Here is a 17,343-nt window from a genome sequence, read left to right on the forward strand (position 1 = left end):
TTCACCAATTGTGTGAATGAACATAAAAATTAAAAATTCTATACAATATATATAGTTTTACAAATTATCTCTGTCCTTTAAACTATGAAATCCTTGATTAAGGTTCACCTACCTTTGTTTATGTCACCAAATGTACATCTCTGGATGGAAGTCACAATTTGATCAACTTTATTAACAAATTGAAAATGTGTGGCCCACAATGTATTAAATATATAATATCTATATAAGATACATAGCAGATAACTCTGTAATATGGTCCATAATTGCCATTGAGGTGTTCCAGTGACATCATAAACCATGAGGCCAAAAACTGAGTGGTTTGTAAAAGTCATTAAAACCAAGGAATGGCAATACAGGACCATATCACACCTGGCAGTGTTATGTATTGTTTTTATTACATGTTTATTTTTGTGTTGCTAGGTTGAAAAGGGTGATTACCTCTAAGTTCAACTAACAATGGCACTGAGAGGAATTAGGATGTCTAGGTTTTGTTTAAATATTTTCATTAAATTGATCATAAAAACCAACAGCAACATCAAAGGTGATGGTCAGTGGATTTAAGCGATCCTTTGATTGCAGCATTTACCACATATTTATTGATTAACTGCATTTGCCACCATTGGCAAAACTTGCAGAGTTCACCTAAAATGTTGTTTCTCAGATGGATGAAAATAATACTAGAAAAAGTGCTGCATAGCTGCCATTTTTGATGCATAATTTAGAAGTGTATAATTTGGTCTTCTGTCACTTAATCCTAGTCTCCCTGACAATGTTAAAGCTCTGCTGAGTGGTTTGGGGAATCCCATGATGATGATAAAATCCTTATTTCACAGGTAACTATGAAATATTTTCCATATTTCACAGTTCCCTGTGAATTATGGGTTATAGTACAATTGCATTTTGGGCAAAAAGAGCATCGAAACATAATATCGATATGTCTGATCTAAAACGGAGTTATGATTCTGGCATTATTGCATCATATTTTTAAACTTCAATGCTTTTCAATTTAAAAAGCTGCCAAAGTTGTTTAAAAACATGTAAAGGGTGGTGGGGGTGTCCAGGATGGTGAACGCGTAGTAGTTCCTTTGTCTTGCTACATGGTGCCTATCCACCAACCTTTACACCTAGCTGCCCAAACTGCTTATAATTTTGCAAGCAGGTGGGGGAACCTTACGAGAGTATCCTCGCCGGCAGCAGTTCTCCGCAATGCTGTGGATACCCAGGGCTTCTGATGCCCTGTGTGGAAGCAGAAAAGTTCCTGTTGTTGCACATGACCAGGAGCATGCTGTAGCTTTAAAGCTCGGCATCTGCATGTTAAAGTTCTGACAAGCAACTTCCCTCCCGGTTTCCAAAGCCAGAAGCGCATCATGGAAAGCAAATTATGTAGTTCTTTGCATAGTGGTTATTGTGCTACAAATGTCAAAAGAGGACTGATGCCAGCACCTAAAATATCAAATCTATGAAATACTTACCGGTACCAATTGACTTTCCACCCCCGTTGTCTGTCCATGGAGCTTATTGGTTTGGGCCCAATGGACCCGGGGCCGTTCTCATCTGTGTTGACTGAACACTCATACAAGGGGATTTCTATTTGTTACCATGACCTAGGTTACAACCAAGTCAGCTGTTGCTCTCTTTTAAACTGTTGATTGGTGCAGCCCCAGATTGTTCCCCCCCTATTGGTGTATTGCAATCCGCATTAGGCTTCTACAGGGCAACTGATTGAGGTGTTTCTTTTTCTTTGTTTTCCTCCACCAGACCAGTCCTATGGTGTTACCGCCTTGCTTTACTATCTCATACAAGTGCTATCTGATATTGGACTATTGCTGACTCTGAAAATTTGAAAGGGTATCTATTTACTTCCTTTTCTGTTTTAGTACTGTCTTTCCAATTGATTGAGTCTTTTAATGTCGCTTATGCTTCCTTCTAGTTTTGCTGCCCTAACATATCTATGAAAAGCGCTTTCTGTGTACCAATTGTTATAGTTGCTGGGACAAGCCCTAGCTCATTCCTCTCGGAATTCCACCTTGCAAGATATAGACAACCTCATTGAGGAAGTAAAGCAATTCTAACACCCCCATGCCCGAGCAAACCCAGTGCCAAAATTTTAAAAAAACAAGTAGCTTCCCTATTCGCAAAACGTGTTCGTATATCAAAGGCATGCTACTTCTAAAAGAAAAGTATTGGGCGGGTGCTGCTAAAGCTAATCCGCAACCAAGCCGTCTACCTAACCCTTTGATTCCACTAGAACCTACAATAGTATGCACCAACTGTTTTTCCCCCCTGGCTCCTAGCGCACAGGCCCCCAATGGCTCAAGTATGCTCCCAGTTTCTACCCCTCAGCCTGTAGCTGCAGAGGTGGCTAGCGCACAGATTAAAGAATTATGGGAATTTATCCATCAATTGAAGGCAGAAATAATGCATCTGAGGGAGAAAGTACAACTACTGACTAATTCACAATCATCTGGGCCTTTGCTAGTAGTTCAAATTGAAAGGCCAATTCTGTTCAATTGCATTTATAAGATGTGGTAAATGAAACAGTACATTGAGAACAACATTAGCGTAGCAGTTGACACCAGAACAGTTTGACAACTGGTAACCGACAGTTTTTTCTTCCTAGCACCTTCCTTGTTCTACTTCTTTTGAGGAACATCAGTTGATTATTGTGTAAGCTTCTGCTTAGGACATATTATCTGTTTCTCATAAATAGGATACTGTCGTAAATGAGGAGCGTATACACTTCTTAACCGATTGTACTCTCTGACATAACTTGCATCAGCACTAAGTTTCTTAACATCAAAATCAACCAAAAACAAACCAGACAATGTTCTAACTCACGACAACTTCACATACCTTCTTTAAGTACAGTACTTCCAATATTGATAAAAGCTGCGTATACACTTAAATCTTGTGGATAGTTACTACATATACCAGAGATACAAACACAGAAACCCCGGCACTCTAATTGTGTATATATGCAATTCTAGATATAGATCTCTTGAGCTAGAAAAACGAAATGATGTGAGGAAATGACCCCTGACATAGAGAATGTCCAGGAACGTACGTGTGTATTATTCAAATACTGATTTATTCATTGAAGAAATAGTTAGAAACATAGGTCAAAAACATTACAAGGTGTTCAAAAACACAATTAGTTTTGTGAAGTTCTTGGGAGTCCAGTTCTTGACATGTGGAGCATCAGAAACAACCAACGTGCGTTTCGTCACCACCGTGACTTCCTCAAGGCTGTAAAGATAATCATGAATACACAAAATTGGTATTTTCATACATGAGAAGGGATATCTATTGTTATTAAATTCTAAAAGCACAGAGTGTCTCCTTAAATTCAGGCAGACAGATAGAGTGGAAAAGACACCGAAAAATGACGTGATCATAGTTAGCCAAAACCAGAAATATAAAGAGTGAAAAGTAAGAAGTAAAACAAGAGTAGAAAATAAAAGATAAAGAACAGAGAACAACCAATGGGCAACCGGTGAGCACTATTTACATCTTGGTGATTCCAAAAGATACTATAATTTGAAAATCAAACTCAACAAACCCTACATTCCAGTGTGTGTAGTAGAAGGAAGAAAAACCTATTGGAACATAAGGAATATTTTTAAAAGGGAGAAAGGGGAAAATTCTTTGGAAAAGAGTACATTTAGGAACAAACAGGTCCCTATTTGGGACCTAAAGTGTATCCCTACCATCATAAGTTATCTGTTGTAAGATTAGAATCAAAGTTAATAACCTCTGTTGTGGAGCTCACATAAAAGGGGGGCTTCAGTATACCTAGTCCCCTATAGACTCCAATATCCTGGACAGTTTGTGGAATCCCAGATTAACGTTCCAAAGTTTGAACTAACTGAGAATAAAGAAAGTGAAGAAGAGTGTTAAAAACACAAAATGGCATCGGTTTCATAAAACATTAATATCTGAGAAATCCAGATTTATTTGAAAAATGAGTACCCAAAGGGGAACCTCTAATAGTTAATAATTAGTTGTCTCTGTAGATACTTATGATTTTAAAGATAGATGGTAAACCGTATTTACTTACAGAAATCCCACTCTTTTAGTGTAATAGTTTCACACAATCCCGAGTCAGAATTAGATGGAGAACAACTCAAGTGTCCCCAAAACGCTGCACAGTATTCCTAAGTACCAAAAATATATTTGTAAGACTGAGCATTGCTGCAGTAAACTAGTCTATTATTTATTCAGAGAAACATTATCTTAGATAAAAACATGCAAAATATCCTACACTCTTCAAACACTGATTCTATTGTGCCCCAATTTAGAAGCAACACTTACATTTAGAGGCGAATAAGCGTAATCGTCTTTGTCATCAAAATACGATGTGTCCACAAATTAGGGAACCGTGATAAGGTCCTAAATATATGCCAGAGAGACTGGGAACTGCTGCTGTCAGACATATAAGTCCTTCACAAGCACAAAACATACAACACATCCGGCAATCTGCTTCACCCCATCAGTCTCATCAAATTTGATGGCTAAGTATTCAATCTCATCCCTATTAGGAAAATTATTGAAAACAATAACATTCCCTATCGCACCATTTACTAATCCTTCCTCAACATTTAAATTATGCCACAAAGTTACTCTACAGTTTTTGCGCATGCGTAAACACTTTTCTAGGCCTGCAGTCTTGGATACAGATTTCTCCAATGAATCCTATTTTGCTGTTGTTTTCCCACTTAGCAGTACTGTCACCCCCTGGCGTTCCATTTTGTTGATAGCTGTAATTTCCCAAAAGAATTCTGTCTCCAGTTTTAGTAATTTTTCATTAAAATTGGAGCACTCTTAAGTGTAGGCTTTAAACAGACTATAGATTTCCCTTCTTCTATGAAATTGAACATTAGCGGTGCTGCTATGTTGATAGAGGAAAATAGTTTTTTGATAAGTCGACTTTCTAAGGTACATTTCCTAAGGGTGGGCGGTAAACTACACTCCACCAGTAGAGTTAGCGTTGTTTGCCCACACTGCAATCCGCTTGAAGTTCCGAGTTTCAGCAAAAACCCTGCCGCAGTGCACAGTTTACAGGCATGGCGACTCCCACACTAGGATTTACAACAAGCTCAGGTGATATAAATTAACTAGCAAGCTGCTTTCAAACAGGCTGACAGCCTCAGAGGTGAATCTAAGAGATCTATGGGGGTGTAACTCCCTAGAAATTACAGGTAGTTGTTTTGAAAAACCATAATCCTCACCAAAATATAGGAGTCATCCACTCCGATTAAAACTTGTTGCATTGGAAGAGACCACCGGCTTGCACCAGAATAACTGCTCCAGCCACACGTGCGCCATCTCTCTAGCATTGCACTTTGGCTAGCATGGGTGAGATCAGTATGGAGGAGTTCAACAGTGAAACATCTGCTCTGAGCCAGATTGCAGTGTGTCTTTTCGGCTTGGTAGCTGGACAAGCACATTTGCAAGATTGCAAGCACACTAGAATGGTAAGAGTGGGGTTGCCAGGAGGAGTTTTACATATGATTGATTACTAAACTGCACTATTGTGTTGGCGGCCAGCTTTGCTGCTTGAGCACCGAGCTCGCATGCATTGTTCGCCATTAGAGACCATGTTGAGCAAGTTGTCGTTTTTTATGCAGATGCATCGTAGGAGGCTTTTATTAAGGTGGGCAGCAGACTTCTTTAATCCCTGAATTTAAATGATTTGATTTACCACGCAGCGAGGGTTTTCTTTTGATGTCTTTGACACCATTTCCGTTGGTGAGTGGCGACGGGTTCACAGTCTCATAATTGTAGGGCCGATCTGGCACGCCCTTGCTGATAGTGCTCTATATGGCTGCATAATGAGTGACAGACACGCTACATCCCATGCTTAGGAGTGTTAAGGGACAGAAAACAGTGCAAGTACAGCCTGAGGCACAGTACCTGGCCCCCTCACCTTGGGGGCGCCATCCAGGGAGCTGTTCCCTGATCCCCATCCCCATCCCCCCCAGAACCAGTGCTATACAGCCTCAGTGGGCCGCCGGGCATGCAGTAGGCTGTACTGCAGAGATACTGCTGAGGAGTTTGGTTTCTTAATTTAGCATTTTATAGCACTTTAAATTAATGCCACATGGTTAATGGTGTGTAGCACATTATAATATAGTGTTTTGGCTTAAAAGTGATTTGTCCGGCTTGGGGTGCTTGACAAGCTGCTTGCAGCAGATAGTGAGCTAAGGCAGTCAGCACAGTTCCAGTTTCTATTGCTGCCTCTGTTTACAGTAGTTTACTCCCCTCATCTCGGTGAACTACAGGCCAATCATCAGTGCACTAGTCTAGGATTAGATGGCCCATGCAAGCAGCAGACAGCTGGCCACAGTAGGTTCACACCTTATGGTAAAGATGGCAGAATCGGAGTTTGCGGCTCCTTGTACCACCATGGCAACATATTCTGTATGTTGAGCTAATCGTTGTGTAGTTCTGTATGATTGCCAACTCTATTCTGCAATACATAGTGCAATTCCAGCAAAATTAAGTTCTGTCGATTAGGGGTGGTTGATCAACTCTGCCCACTAGTGGAACTTCGCAGAATTTCACAGATTTTTTCGGAAACTCAGCAAAATTCCCGGCTTAATGTTTACCCTTCTTTGTCAGAACTCCTACTCTAATGTCCTTCAGAATGTTTCCGTATTCCATGTCAGATGCTTGACACATATTCTTCAGTAGTTCTTTGTATTGGAAGTTTAGCCAAATCTTTCCATTGCCATACTTCCCAAGCAATTCTGAGTTTCATCATGGAAAAGAGTCTTGAAAACAGGCTGTCATTTGAGCGGGGTAAGTTGCAGTAGGTCACCGAAGACAATTAAATGATTTCCTCCAAACAATATGTCATACTCTGATTTTAGAACTGTTGCATTCTTAAGTGTACGAAAACAAGCATTAAGTTTGAGACACGATGCTCACCTCATTGATTATTAAAAGCTTCAGTTTCTTCAATACTCTTGACACCTCATGACAAGCTTCACTGGATAACATCTGGTATTCCAGTTTATTTTCATGTTCAACAGGTAGTATAAGTAGTCGATGTAAGGTAAGCCCTTTAATGTTGTGTGCCGCTAATCCAGTTGGTGCTATTACTGCACACAATAAATTAGATTCTTTAGTCCTCTGTAGGTAAACGGTGAGAACCTTAATTGAAAAGCTTTTCCCAGTGCCACCTTTACCACTTATGTATAATTGTATTGTCTTAAATGATGAGCATTTGCATTATTTCTTCTCGTGGAGGAATCCCTGCTCTATTTTTTCTATGACCTCTTTCTGGTTTTAGTTCAGTTGTCCAATTAACTGTTCAAAATCAACAGTGTCCAGTCTTGCTTGGTCCATTTTAGTTTCCACCTCATTCATGGCTATTGCTGCTTCGTTTTCAATAATGGAATGTCCAAGTGGATCTTGACTCAGTGGTCCAGAACTTTGGCTGCTTAATGAGCTCGCCTTAGCTATCACAGCAGCAATTGTTTCTTTCTGTTCGATCTCATCATTAAACATTTACAAATAGTTTGGAAAGTCTGGACACTGATTTCTGTATTTCACAGTGCTGAAAGAATCTTCATAGCAGTCATACTCTACAAGTAATTCTGTTTCAGCACGCCAAGGCTTTAAGAGTTGTAGAAGTGTCAAATAGAAAACCTCTCTTCTGTCTGGAGTTTGGCAGCTACATTTTCTGTGGTTAATTAGATTTCCTTTTGCGAGTCTCACCAAATAACCGTCGCATCCAACTACTGCATATTTCTCTTCTTCTATGTTTTCAGTTACATTGCTTCTGTATCTGCAATGTTGAAGAACTTCATTAAAGGCACATGTTTTCTACTTGCCTTAAGGTGGCTCGGCTCCTACCTTGAGAGGCGTGAGCAGGTGGTCTGATTGAACCTGAATGCCTCAGCAGTAAAAAAGTTAAAGTGGGTGGTGTAGCAAAGGTCCTACCTAAGTCCCACTTTCGTCAACATTTATATGTCTCCTCTGGCATATTTGGTTGAATCATTTAACTTCAAGTTCATCTCATATGTGGATGATACCCAGCTCCTGCTCTCATGTGATGGGGATTCTATAATTGTGAAGGATGCATTTGCTTGCTGTATGGTAGCCTTGCTTGACTGGGTAAAGACAACAAACTACAATGGAACCCTGATATAACAGAAATCCTGTTGTTTGGGCAGAATCACATTCCAGGATAGGTTGGAGCTTGGTCTTACATGGTTCCCCCACACTCCCTCTCACAACGGTGGCTAGGAATTTGGGCATCATGTTCGACACCCAACTTTCACTTGATGAACAGGTATCAGCAGTAGTAAAACATGCGTCTGGATTCTTCACATGCTGAAGAATCTTCTTTACCAGCTTCCGCTTGATGCTCAAGTCACAGTGGTCAGGTGACTAATCCTGTCAAGGCTGGACTATGCCAATGCACTATACCTTGGCCTCTCAGACTATCTGATCCAGTGATTATAAGTTGTAAAGACTATGTTGACCCGCCTACTATAGAAAATACTGAAATATACATCAGTATCATTATTTGGGGAAAGACTCCTCCTGCTATCTTTTGGAAATGTATAACGTACAAAGCTCTGAACCTGACACACTAAGCCCTGGACAGTGAAGGGCCTTTGTACCAGAATGAAAGAATTAAGCAATACAGCCCACGGAGACCCCTGCACTCTAGCAATGCCGGTCTAATTGTGGTTCCTTGCTACAAAAGGCAACAGAGTGAAAGTTCCTCCTTCACTGTTAGGGCAGCCGGGATAGCAAATCAACTGCCTGAATAGATGAGGACTATCCCAGGTGAAGTAACATTTAAAAAGCAGCTAACAACTGTCCTATTTAGACTGTAGAGGGACAAGAGATCAGTGATCCATGCCTACTTTCCGCTTTACCTAATCAGAGCCAAGACAATGTTTCGGAGTAGCTGAGCGCTGTAGAAGTACTCATCATTCATTCAAACTTAATTACCTATATTTCAATTCATCATTTACCTATAGGGAAAAATAAATCATTAAGATTTTTTTATGGAATACTTATTTTTTCAGCTACACATTGTAATTACCAATGTTATTTAAGTCTCCATGGTGGAAAATAATGGCAACAGTAGCTTACGTTTTTCTGTAAATTGTTGCCTGACCAACTATAAAGTTGGTGATATCAATATTGATTTTACCTCCATCTGCTCTACACCTTTGTAGAATGAGAATAACATACTTTGAACTCTGTTTGACAACTAATGTAGGAAGCATTTCTGCTCTGCACTCTGAACAGCAGTTATTTTGCACAGATTCCCAAATATTTTTTCAAAAGCCACAGACTTGCAATCTGGTTTAGTAAGGTACACAAATTGCTCTGACTCAATGCCTGTTCTGCTTCGATAGGAACAATTAACACATTCATGATTCCATGAATAGCTTATTCCAAAGATTTCATTAACTGGAATTCCCTCAGTTTCAAACATATTTAGAACTATCATTAAAAATGCTTGAGCGGGAGGAGCCTAGCGCGCATCCAAGATGGTCGCGTGAGCACAGGGCTCCCCGGACCCTTGCTGCTCCTCGGAATTTATCCTGAGAATATCCTGATGTGGTTTATGGAATCTGGCAGATGAAGACCGGCTGAGCACGTATCTCTTTTCAGAACTCGAATCGGACCTGGGAATCCTGAGTTGTCGTTGTTCGAACTTTTGGGACCCACCCGACGGAGGTGCCCGGGGCGAAGGTGAACCATGGAGCCGTGTCGTAATTGAACAACAGCGGCTGCAGTGCGGTGCCAGTGGCCGCTCTACCACTTTCGGTTTCACTTTCGGACTTCAGGGGGCTGGCCTGCGAACGCACTTGATGTGGCGAGGTGTTTCCTTGGCCTCTGCACGAGGCCTTGTTTCCACCTGCCACTAGTGTGCCCATCGCCTTGGGTCCCCCCCGCACCGCTATCTTGTGGTCCCTGGTGAGGCGCTGGTCTGCGGTGCCGGTGCCCCTACGACTCTTGATCGGCGGTCCCCTTCGGTATCCGTGACCACATGGGGGGCAAGGGGGGCCCCGAGGGGCGTAAGACTAAGGCCTCCCTCCGCGGGGGACCGGTCCAGGCCAACAACATGGACCGCTACACTCAGGGCAGAGGGTCCCCTGGAGCGACCGGCCCCCCCCCCGGATGCCGCCGGCGGTGGCACGACCGTCTCTCCGGAGCTTTCCCTGCAGGACATCATGGGCGCCATTGATGGCATCAGGGAAACCATCGCCACGCAATACGAGGCCCTGGCCCGTAAAATCGACACGGTGGCAATCGATGTCACCTTAATTCGGGCAGACCTCTCCAAAACTAACGAGAGGGTTCAGGCTCTCGATGCGCGGACCTCCACCCTTGGCGCGGATGTGTCGGACCTGCAGGCCGCGCTGGGTGACATTAAGGCGGTCAACGATCAGATGGCTCGGCGGCTGGAGGACTTCGAGGGACGGGCCCGACGCAACAACATCCGTGTCATAGGCGTACCGGAGTCCTCTGACAACCGCCCGGTTGACCTCCTGGTCGAGGAACTCATCCTCCAACAGTTGGCCCCTGCAGGCCTAAGCAAGTTCTTTGCCGTGGAGCGGGCCCATCGAGTTCCGGGCGGTCGGCCGCGGCCGGGGGCCCCCCCGAGGCCTATCATGGCCAAACTGTTCCACTATAGCGACCGAGATGCGATTCTGCAGGCCTCACGGGTCCACGGCCCAGTTCGTCATGAGAACTCATCCATTAACTTTTATCCGGACTTTACCCAACTTGTCCAGAAACAGCGGATGGGATTCCAGGGGGTGAAGCGTCGTCTCCGTGAACTGGGCCTAAAGTACTCTATGCTCTACCCTGCAAAACTCCGAGTGGAACATGAGGATCGGACTGCCTTTTTTGACTCTCCTGTGGCCGTGAGTGACTGGCTGGACTCGCTGCCGGACAGAGGTGGCCGTCCCGGGCCCTCTGCAGGCGCCGAAGGTGACGGGTCCCCTTTGGAGTGACTTTTGGTCCTTGATTCTGCCATTTTGCACTGTTCAGCTGGGTTTTACTTCTTTTGTTCATTTTGTCTCGCTAGGACCTGTGTGGGGGGCGGGCGGGGACGGGTCCCTTTCCTCCTCCGGGGTCTTTTCGTAGAATGGGGTTAGGAGGGCGACAGGCACACTGCAAGTTGGGGGGGTTTTCTGGCCCGCAGGGGTGCAGGGTGGGGGGAGTTGGATTTGGGGGGGGGTTGGGGGGAGGGAGGGGTTGTTTTGCTGTGTGTTTTTCGTTTGCAGGGCGAGGTACTGATTTTTGTCCAGATTCGGGAACTGTGCTGCTGAATGGGGGGCCTTTGATCTATTGGAGGGGATGGGGGGGGACGGGTTGAGGCTGATGTCATGGAACGTCAATGGGTTGGGGGACCGTATCAAACGGGGTGTAGTACTGCAGTATTTGCGCCGTCTGACTCCTGATGTGGTGTTTATCCAGGAGACGCATCTGGTTGGTAATGTTTGTCATGCAATGAACAGGGGGGGATACCGCCTCGTGGCCCATTCTGGTTTCACAACTGGTTCCAGGGGGGTGGGCATTCTCCTGCGATCCTCACTTCCGTTGGATATCACTAGGGTAATCTCGGATGACAGAGGGCGCTATGTGTGTCTGACTGGAAGGTGGGAGGGGCAGCCCCTTTCCTTGGTCTCAGTTTACGTCCCCCCGGGCCTCCAGAACTCCACCTTTGCGGACTTGGGTCGAATGCTGCTTGAACTTCCGGATAGTCTTTTGCTTATGGGCGGGGACTTTAATTCGGTGGTTTCGGGTGACCTGGATCGTCACCCACCCAGGGCCCTCCCCGCTGCCCAGGCATGGCTTGGTGGACTGCTGGAGACCTTCGGTCTGGTAGATAGTTGGAGATTAATGCATCCGACCCAATGTCAGTACACCTTTCACTCTGGGGCGCATGGGAGTCTTTCTAGGTTAGACTATTTCCTTATGCCCGCGGCACAGACTGGTCGGATACGAGAGATTAGGCACCTGGCGCGGGGTATCTCCGATCATTCCCCGCTGTGGTTGCTCTTTGACACCGAGTCGCGGTCTGCAGGGCGGATCGCTCCCATCAACCCGTGGTACCTGCGAGACCCTACGACTCGCGACAGTCTGGTTAAGGCTATGGACCAATACTTCCTTGAAAACGAGGGGTCGGTGTCGTCCGCAAGGTCCCTGTGGGAAGCCTTTAAAACCGTAATCCGCGGACACGCCCTCTCCCAGATAGTGGTGGCTAAGAAGCATAAGAGTGAGGCAGTGGTGAAGCTGGAGACTGACATCTCGGGGCTGGAGTCGGCCTTGGAGACGGGTGTCACTCCGGACGGGCTCCATGCCCTCAGCCTGAAACAGTTTGAATACAGGTCTCTTGTCACTGACGCTGCCAAAACGATGTATAGGGAGCAGCAGGGTCGATTGTATGATGCCGGGGACAAGGCGGGAAAGTTGATTGCGTGGCTGGATAAGAAGGAGAGAGTGAATCGTGTGGTCCCGGAGCTGCGTGTCTCGGATGGAGTGTGTCTGACTGAGCCTGGCGAGATTGTGGAATGTTTTGCTGACCACCTCCGGGCCGTGTACTCCCCGGTGACTGATAGGGACGAGGAAGACTCTTGCCTTCTGCTGAGGGATATTGCTTTGCCCTGCCTGTCCGTCGAAGACCGTGAGCAGCTGGACGCCCCCTTGTCTGTAGATGAAATTGCATCTGCGATTCGGTCCCTTCGTTCGGGCAAGGCAATGGGTCCCAACGGTCTGCCTATTGAATTATATAAGTTGCGCCTGGATAAACTCGCGCCCTTCCTCCGTCGTATGTTTCAGGAGTCCCTTGAGGCAGGCTCCCTTCCTGACGATCAGCGTCTGGCTACGATAGTCGTGATCCCCAAGGACGGTAAGCCACGAGACCGCTGTGCCTCCTATAGGCCTATTTCACTGCTAAACGCAGAGCCTAAAATCCTGGCCAAAGTCCTTGCCAATCGTTTGTTGAGCGTCATCTGCGATCTGATTCATCCTGATCAATGCGGCTTCATCCCTCACCGTAACACCGCTCTTAACTTGCGGCGTCTTCACGGCGCCCTCGCCAGGGCGGCGTACCTCTCCGAACCGGCCGTGCTGGTTTCTTTAGACGCCACGATGGCCTTTGACACCATCGAGTGGCCATTCCTCTGGGCTGTCTTGACCAAATTCGGCTTTGGGGAAGGATTTCTTGGCTGGGTGAAGCTTCTTTACACGGGACCCATGGCTCAGGTGGTGGTTAATGGTCGGGTCTCTCGGCCCTTCGCTCTCGGTAGGGGTACGAGGCAGGGGTGCCCGTTGTCCCCTCTGCTCTTTGCTCTTGCCCTGGAGCCGCTCGCTGCTTGGCTCCGCTGGGAGCCCTCGCTCAGAGGGATCCGGTGGGCCCCGGGCTTCGAGGATCGGGTCTCGTTGTATGCAGACGATATTCTCCTGTATCTCACCTCGCCGCGGCAGTCGCTTAATGTTCTCTTTGATGTTCTGACTTCCTTTGGGAGAAATTCGGGTCTAACGATCAACTGGTCTAAATCCTGTGTCTATCCTATCTCCGGCGACCCTCCTCTCTTGCCGCCTCGGCTTCCGATCCAATTATCTCTGTCCGGCTTTAAATACCTGGGAATATACGTCTCGATGGACCCGGTGGCTCGCTATGAGCAGAATCTCCTGCTTCCACTTCGGCGTTTGAGGGAGGACACGGCTCGGTGGTGTAAGCTGCCCTTGTCCCCGCTGGGTCGGGCAGCGCTGTTTAAAATGATGTCCCTTCCCAGATTCCTCTATGCACTTCAGAACTCCTTCGATGTCATTCCTGTGTCCTACTTTCGGGAGGTGGAGAGCCTGCAGAGGAGATTGGTGTGGGACGGACGGGCTCGTATCGCTCTGGCAAAGCTTACTCTCCCCTGGTATGACGGGGGCATCGCGCTTCCCGACATTCGCAGGTACTATTGGGCCTCACAGCTATCGGCCATTAACCATGCCACGTATGCGCCTGGCTTGAATCCGGCGTATGAGATGGATAAATTCCTGCTTCCCGGCGGAAATTATAACAGGGCACTTTACTCCAGCTCGGCTGGACGGACCCTTACGGGCCCTACTAAGATTGCGGTACGGATCTGGAGGGCGGCCAATGTAGCCATGGGCTGGAGTGAGCGATTAACATGTGCTACTCCCCTGTTTGCCTCCGACCGACTGGGAAGCCTCTGGACAACGAAGGGGTTTGAATGTTGGGACACGATTGGTATTAGTAGAGTGGGAGACTTATGGATTAAGGGTGCGGTTAAAACATTCGCGGCGCTCCAGAGCGAATACGAACTTACGGAAAGGGAGTTCTTTCGCTACGCCCAGGTTCGGCATGCTCTGCTCTCTGTTTTTGGGGAGGGGACCAAGATCCCGGCTTCTTCGCCCCTCGAGGACCGCATACTCGATGGTCATGTCCCCGACAGTACTATCTCTTTAATTTATAAAAAACTAATAATCGGGCTGACCTCTTGGTGCGCCTCCGGGAGGCGTGGACGGGGGATGGGGTGGAACTGGACGACGAGGACTGGCAGTCCGCACTGTCGTCCCCCAAGGAAGTGGCCATTCCGGCCCGTCTCCGCCTGGTCCAGCTTAAGATTCTCCACCGGGTGTATGTGACGGGTCCCCGTTTGGTTTCGATGGGATTTTCTGAAGACGGGCTCTGTAAGCGGGGATGTGGGCTCAGTGCCACCTTTCTCCATATCCTCTGGGAGTGCCGCGAGGTGGCTGAATACTGGGGCCGGGTTCATGTGGTCATGGGACAAGTCACCGGGGTTGCGCTGTTGCCAGAGGTGCGTCGCTGTGTCCTGAATGTGTGGGAGCCCAATGATTATAACGCGGCTCAGACTCGGTGGGCGGCCCTGGGGAACATGATTGCCAAGAGAGATATAGCGCAGCTATGGGGTTCCCAGCGGCCTCCCACCGTGTCCGTATGGAAGGAGAACATGGACTGGTGCATGTTCAGGGAGAAGACTGTGTATGTGGCTCGTGGTAAACCGGGGGCATGGGGTAGAATCTGGGGGCAATGGAACGCGTATCGTGGGGGTATCTGTACTCCCCCCCCCTAGTGGACACCGATATTGCTTTGTCCCCCTGACCCTTGATGGTTCCTTGCGACTTTTGGAATAACCGAATATAGACGTTCCTCTCCCGTGACCCCCCCCCCCGACCTATCAGTACTCCTTCCTCTTGATAGCTATTTGAAGGTCTGAAGTAGAGTCCCCCGGAGGTAGCCTGACCCACACTTTTTGTCCTTATGCCTCGCCTTTTGTTTTTATTTGTTATTTATGTTAAACCTATGTATCCTGCTTCCCTAGGACTATCCGGAGCCGTGTACGGGACTGGGCCTCGGGAGTCGACTACTGCCTTAAGAACTGTATGATCCTTTCTGAATCTAGCGGCCGGCCCTGGTGGTTGTAGGCCCATGCTTGTAATTGATTTATTGTTCAATAAAATTTTCAAAAAAAAAAAAAAAAAAAAAAAAATGCTTGAGCATTGTGTTGAGAATTTAAAGTGAATTGTATAACACCTGTAGAGTGGTCAACAATGTCACGTAACTGTGGATGGTTGCAGAACACACATACTTCTGAGCCACCACTAACCTCAGTTAATTTGTGAAAGCTCGGCACAGATTTTTCTGTTTGTTTTGTTTAATGTATCAAACACTACTGGTAAATAGAATACAGCATTTACGACTACATTACAGTAACAGGAAACACATGAGCAGATGGAAAATTAATACCCTAGGCTAGCCTGCATTTCATCACTTCTCTTCTTTTTTAAATCCTTTGAAGATACTCTGGATGTGTGGCCATAAGTGTCACCCCCTTTTTAATCAATATGATCCTGGGTTTAAGTTTATGGGACAGTTAGCCCACCCCATGTATATCCCCCCATCAGGTAGCTTACCTCTGACAGCAGGGTTTCTTACTATGAGGCTAGTCTTCCTCAATTTTTCAAAAACCTGCCCAAACTTATAAGTAGGTTGTATACACCCTCCACTGTAAAGAAAAAAAACTCTGTTATGATCCTTACAGATTTAAGCAATTCCATCTTACAGGGGGGACATTTTATATACCCCCCCTCAAGGTGATCGGGGGGAAGAACTTCTGAACTGCAGTTGGGTGTACTCCCTGATACTGAAATTGCAAACAAGTAGGCCTTTATAAGGTCTAAATCAGGGCCCATGTTCTCTCTCCCCCAATTGACATAACATCGTGGGCCGTAACTCACACAACAAACATGTACCACATATTGTGGCCTCCACATCGCTGGTTTGTTGTGCCACTTCTCCCATGAGCATCAAGGGCCTCATTCCATTTAAATGAGTGCCCCGACTGCCATAAGTTCTTCCAATCTTACCCTGCTCTTGTTGGGCAAAAAAACTAAGAGCCGTCTGCTTTCACCTTGTAAACTGCTCGGGCTGAGGTACTTCTTGCAAAGTCCAAAAGGACCTTGAATCAGGTCTCACAGTTTTAAATAGCTCCGCCAACCAGGTTCGCTGTTCTCCTGAACAGAGGTTGGAACCACCCTGACTAGCCCGCCATCTTAGAATGTCCAATAATTAGCCAATTCAAGGGCATATTTTTAGAAAATACCCTCCTACTTTCTAGGCCTCATAAGTCGGTTGTCAGTCAAGTAATTTACCAAGCTCACAGTGTATTCAGCCAGATCTACCCATGTCAAATGTATTGTATTAATATGCGATATCAACATGCCGACTAGCTCTTCCCAATACCAATATCGCTGTAATTGTTTATATTGTGCACGGATTGCCCCTGCATCCTTTGTATATCAACACGCCACCTAGCTCTTCCCCATGCTAGTATCACTGCAATTGTTTATATAGTATACGGATAACCCCTCCATCCTTCAGTTCCCCACCTAGTCCAGCTTACCCTCATGACTCAGGAGTGAAAAACACTCTTCTCCTTTTGTAATTTAGGCGGGATACATTTCTACTCATAGCAATACAATCCCTATCCTCCCTATTGTTAAGGCCTTGTGTGATGGTATCTGATTTTATCATGTGCCACTGTTCTCTCATATTTCTTCTTGCCTCAACGCTACCTCCTCCCCTCCTCCCTTGAATCTTTCCTAACATAAACCACCTGAAGTCATTCAGTCCCTGGACTTTTTTCACATAATGATTTACCAGTGGTGCATTTATTTTGGATATTCTAATCACCAATCTATGCTTTCAGAGACTCTGTCTTATCTCCCTGAGAGTCACACTCACATATCCAAGTCCACATAGGCACAGTAGGAGGTAAACTACATTCTTTCTCCTGCAGTTATTTAAATTTGTCACAGTGT

The 17,343-nt window shown here is 46.0% G+C and overlaps 1 long non-coding RNA gene across 1 annotated transcript in view; it reads right to left on the reverse strand.

The window, feature by feature from the left end:
* Nucleotides 1-3,120: 3,120 nt before the first annotated feature.
* LOC146820992 (uncharacterized) overlaps nucleotides 3,121-17,343 on the reverse strand; it is a 53,817-nt gene continuing 39,594 nt past the window's right edge. The window contains exons 2-3 of the long non-coding RNA XR_014962650.1: nucleotides 3,752-3,865; nucleotides 3,121-3,246 (exon numbers count right to left, since the gene is read on the reverse strand). This is a non-coding gene — a long non-coding RNA (uncharacterized LOC146820992). The remainder of the gene's footprint in view (nucleotides 3,247-3,751; nucleotides 3,866-17,343) is intronic.

The sequence above is a fragment of the Triturus cristatus genome, chromosome 6, assembly GCF_964204655.1.
Source record: "Triturus cristatus chromosome 6, aTriCri1.1, whole genome shotgun sequence".
NCBI lineage: Eukaryota > Metazoa > Chordata > Amphibia > Caudata > Salamandridae > Triturus > Triturus cristatus.